At 37.3% G+C, this 5,735-nt stretch overlaps 1 pseudogene; it reads right to left on the bottom strand.

The window, feature by feature from the left end:
* Window positions 1–3,351: 3,351 nt before the first annotated feature.
* On the bottom strand, window positions 3,352–3,470 carry LOC115801322 (uncharacterized; annotated as a pseudogene).
* Window positions 3,471–5,735: the final 2,265 nt, after the last annotated feature.

Genomic DNA, 5,735 nt, shown 5'->3' with positions numbered 1-5,735 from the left:
TTGTTACACTGTGTAACTGCTACTTGCCCTACCTGCCCAAGTGCTCGGAACTTGTGGCCAATGTTATATAAGAACATTTTCAACATTGTATTCATTTCTGATTAATTTTCTTATTACCTATTGGCCCCATACAACTGGTTGCATTGGGCCTTGTGCAATCACATTTCAATAATCCAGAAGTCGTACCTACCATTCTCTTTAACAACTAACAGTGGTGCTCAGCTTGAATTCCTCCTAAGTGTTCTGAGAGACAATAAAGTAGTGTATTAAGCTATATTTTTATGTTTTTGGTAATCCCATTTTCATGCAGCCAAAATTAAAGATTGTGGGGTACATGATTGTAAAGATTAAAATCTGTCTTGAATGAAAAGTATTTGTTGCATTTTTCAAAGATTACAACAAACTTAGTTCATCTGCATGAATAATAATATTTCTGATGATTCCTTAATTGCTCCTGTTACATCGTTATATGCCCGTCAAATTCTCACTATGATCCTTATAATCTTCTTTAAATATCAGAAGCCATCATACTGACCAGGTTTGAAGAAGTGAACTGAATAAATACCAAATGGAGCAAACCATTCAGGAAGTACAGCAGTGTATAGACTCTTCTGTATTAAAAAAGGTGAGGATGGGTCAGAGGTATAATGAGGTCCTGTTCAGATATTCATCTAAAAACACTGTTCACACTTAGCTGGGTTCAGTATCTACAGTATGTCTATGCAGATCACAGATCTGATTAATTCCATCTCACATTTTCTACTGGCACAGCTCTTTTGTGACCTGTTAAAAGGAACATATGACTGGTACCCTCAAAATACAAGATAAACTGTGAAGCACTAAACCCCACCAATAGGGAAATACAGATCCAACTTTTCAGTCCAGATACAGTATCACTAAAGACACTTTGTCCTTGGCTATTAGCAATACAAAGTATCAATCCAATACCAGTGGTAAAGCCATAAGCTGTATTACTTACTGTGAACAACAGACAGCAAATCTTTCTAATATGTGAAACGTAGCATCAGGCATTTTTAAATATTTTGTCCTGACTAAAACTAACATTTAAGAAAAAATAAATGCACACTGTATATATACAAATGTTCTGAATTTGTATTATTTTACAAAATAATCTACAAAAAATATTAAGAATAAAAAATAATAATAAATAAAATGAAAATTGAAAAAAAAAGTAACTTGTTTCCTTTGAGCTCAGTGTGGGAGTCTCTAAGGTTTAACATTTTTGCCACTGTGTTTCAGTGTGTGTGTGTGTGTATATATATATATATATATATATATATATATATATATATATATATATATATATATATATATATATATATATATATATATATACATACATACACACACATCTCAGGGTGCTGAGCTTTTGTTGTTAGCTCCCTCCATACTATGGAGTAGCTCTTCTTCTGATAAATTATGTACTGATTGATATACAGTGCCAATCAAAAGTTTGGACACACCTTCTCATTCAATGTTTTTTTTTTTTCCTACATTGTAAATTAACACTGAAGTCATCTAGACTATCAAGGAACACAGAAGGAGTCATTTAGTAAACTTAAAAGTGTTAATAAACCAAAATATGTTTTAGAGTTTAGATTCTTCGAAATAGGCACCTTTTGCTTTGATTATAGCTTTACACACTCTTGGCATTCTCTCAATCAATTTCATGAGGTAATCACCTGAAATGGTTTTCCAACAGTCTTGAAGGAGTTCCTAGAGGCGCTGAGAACTTGTTGGCTGCTTTTCCTTCACTCTGTGGTCCAACTCATCCCAAACCATCTCAGCTAGGTTTAGATCAGGTGATTGTGGCGGCCAGGTCATCTGACGTAACACTCTATCACCCTCCTTCTTCGTCAAAAAGCCCTTACATAACCTGGAGGTGTGCTTGAGGTCATTGTCCTGTTGAAAAACAAATGATGGTCCCACTGAGCGTAAACCAGATGGGATGGTATGTCGCTTCAGAATTCTGTGGTAGCCATGCTGGTTAAGTGTGCCTCGGATTTTGAATAAATTGTCAACAGTGTCACCAGCAAAGCACCCCCACACCATCACACTTCCTCCTTCATGGTGTTAACCACACATGTAGGAACCATTTGCTCACCTTTTCTGCATCTCAAATTTGGACTCATCAGACCAAAGGACAGAATTCCACTGATCTAATGTCTATTCCTTGTGTTTCTTGGGCCAAGCCATTCTCTTCCTCTTGTTCTTCTTCCTTAGAAGTGGCTTCCTTGCAGCAATTTGACCATAAATACAGATTCACACAGTCTTCTCTGAACAGTTGATGTTGATCTGTGTGTGCTACTTGACCTCTGTGAAGCATTTAGGTTGGCTCTTATCTGGGGTGCTGTTAGCTTGCAGTTTCTGAGGGTGGTAATTCCGGTGATCTTATCCTGTGCAACAGAGGGAACTCTTGGTCTTCCTTCACTGGGGCGTTCCTGATGAGAGCCAGTTTCATCATAACATTTCATGGTCTTTGCAACTGCACTTCAGGATACTTTCAAAGTTCTTGAAATTTTTCAGACTGGATGACCTTCATTTCTTCATTTCTCTGAGTAGTTCTTGCCATAATATGGATTAGAACATTACTCAAATAGGGATATTCACTGTATACTAACTCTAACTCTTCATGACACAACTGATGGTCTCAAGCACATCAAGAGGGCAAGAGATTCAAGAAATTAATTCTGGACAAGGCACAGCTGTTAACTGAAAGCCATTCCAGGTGACTACCTAATAAAGCTGATTGAGAAAATGCCAAGATGTGCAAAGTTGTCATTTAAGCACAAGGTGCCTACTTTGAAGAATATAAAATATAAAACATATTCTTTTTTGTTTAACTTTTTAAAAAAATTTTCTAAACAATTCCATATGCATTTCTTCATAGTTTGGATGACTTTAGTATGCATCCACAATGCAGACAATTTCTGAATAATTAAAAAAAAAAGGAATTAGAAAGTGTGTCCAAACTGTATATTGGGATACAATATACATTACCAGATACAATACGATATGTTTATGGGGATTAAATATCTGAATTAATCATTAAAAGGTAAACAAAGTGGTTCTTATATAGTGCTTTTTTACTCTACTTGAGCACTCATAGTGCTTTATACAGCATGCATTCACACAAGCACCTTTTCCTACACCTAAGTGCTTTCTATCTAACATTCACACACCGATGAACACATTGGAGATCAACTTGGGGCTCAGTATCTTGCCAAAGATACTTCGGCATGCAGAGATCAAACCATCAACCTTCTGATTAGTAGATAACCTGCTCTACCTCCCGAGTTACAGTCGCCCCATGAGCTGCACCCACCCCAAGGCTTACAGCACCCGGTATTCCCAGGCAGTCTCCCATCCCAGTACTAACCAGGAACAACCCTGCTTAGCTTCTGAGATCAAACAAGCTCAGGCGTGCTCAGGGTGGTATGGTCAAAAGGGGATGACAAATTCTGTACAACACATGAATTTGACTTGTCTTTAACTAACCTGATATAAAAGCTATAGAAAAAAATGTCAAGTCTCCTGCTTGAGCATAGTTTGGGACATTGCAGCTACAGCATATGATACGTGTCTTGACCGATCTGCTACTGGATGTCCTGCAACTATATCAACTACAGGCACTAGTGGTTGCAAAGAATACACCATTTGGGGCTTGCAAATGTAGGGAAAGGAAAAAGTAACACTTTTGTTTACCTGTTATGATCCATCATAAACTGCTGAGTTTCAAGTTCCCCTGTAGGTACTCACTTTGTACTGTTATTATAGTCTTTGTATATTCAGTGATATATATATATATATATATATATATATATATATATATATATATATATATATATATATATATCACTACATTCTCCATCTTTGATGCCTTCTTTTTAGGTGGTGAACAGTGATTCAAAAGGTGCAAACATTAGTAAAAATGAAAAACTGGTAATCTGTACTGTCACTTGCAAAACAAGCCACGCACAGGGCACTGATCAGGCTCTATAAATGTGCTGCAGCAGTGTTTTTGAGCACAAAAAATAGGTATTGTTGTGTATTGCTAGTAATGAAAGAATGGCTCTACCTTGCTAAAGAAAAAAACAAATCCTATTTTTCTTGCTTTTCTGACTACTAATACTGGAACACGATCAGCTCTGGAGTGGCATCACTCCCAGCACCAACATCCAACTTCCGAAGTAAATAGAATACAGCATAAATGTGTGGCAAACCAGTCTTCAAGAGGGGAGAGGATATTCTTGACAAAAGTTAAAATAAATGGAATTGTGCTCAACTTTGGAATCCATGATTCATGCTGGCATTAGGAGATTTTTACTTTGACACAAGCATTGAAAGCCAAATCAAATTCATAACAACATGCTATTTACCCACTGACAACCTTAAAAGTTTTACAGCATCAGTGCCAGTGCCATGGGGATAGGCATTTGGCATTCTTTGGAACTTTTTTTTTTTTTTAAAGTAGAGGCTTTATTCCTTAACACTGCCAGTTATTTGGGGCCAGGACAGGGGGTCAGCAGTCTAAACTGAGATGCTCTCCCTCTTGCAAGTCAACTCCACTAGATTTTCAAGGGTGGACACTGAGGTGGTCTAAAGCCAGCTGGACCACCTTACTCTGCACCTCTCCAGCATGTCCTGAGTCTGCCCCAGACTCCCTCCCAATTGGACATGCCTGAAACACCTCACCTAACAGGCAAGTTAGTAGCATCTTATTCAGATGCCTGAAGCACCTCAAATTACTCTTTTTTGGGGTGGAAGAGTTGCAGATTTACTCTGAGGCCCTCTTTAATGACTGAACCCGTTGTCCTATTTCTAAAGGATTGCTTAGGCACCCTGCAGAGGAAGCTGCATACATTTTGCTGGTCAAGCTCCTACTCCCTTCTTCCTTCATTCATAAACAGGACCCCAAAATGCTTGAACTCCTCCACTTCTCTGTAACCCATTCCCAAACTGGAGAGGCCACTCTACCTTTTTCCAGCTGAGAAACTTGGAGGTGCGAATTCCTATCCCAGCTTTAGGTTTTAATAAACGTCTACCTTAGGACTGATAAATCATAAGTCATCAGTGTTTTGTGTTTCACAGTTTTACAATGTATGAAACTGCTCAGGTCAGGGCTTCAAAAATGTTAATTCACAAACCCATAGCTGAAAATATGGTGGCTGTGTAATTTTTTTATAGGCAGTCTATGGGATTTCATGAAATAATTTTATTAAAGATTGGAAAGCTAAATATAATATTAATATAATAATATTTTAAAAAATACAAATTAAATCAAACATGCATATAGTGTGCTTGTTCCTTGACCAAGACAGAAGGTCCAAGAAGGCCCACAAATCACAAGCCTCTATGCCTAATCCATTTACCTGAAAGTGGGCCTACGAGTGTATACAGAACTTTCAGGTCACATTGTGTTGGAAACCAGTGCATCACATCAAACTTTAATTAGAGCACAGTTAATGGAAAACGTGAGCCATTTAAATTTAATTTCCATCATTTTGAAGCTCATTTACATGCAGCACCATTATTATCTCTCCCAAAAGCTCTCTGAAAGAACTGTACAAAAGGTTGATTTTAAGACAGTAATGTAGTTATCATCTGTCTCATCATGTTAATCTAAGCACATGTATATTATTTTATCACATTTGTCCAAAAGGTGTAAAGGACAAGATACCATCTAGAATGACTAAATACCCCAACTTTGTCAA

This window comes from Archocentrus centrarchus, chromosome 21 (genome assembly GCF_007364275.1).
Source record: "Archocentrus centrarchus isolate MPI-CPG fArcCen1 chromosome 21, fArcCen1, whole genome shotgun sequence".
Lineage (NCBI taxonomy): Eukaryota > Metazoa > Chordata > Actinopteri > Cichliformes > Cichlidae > Archocentrus > Archocentrus centrarchus.
This window is presented reverse-complemented; position numbering and strand designations above follow the sequence as displayed.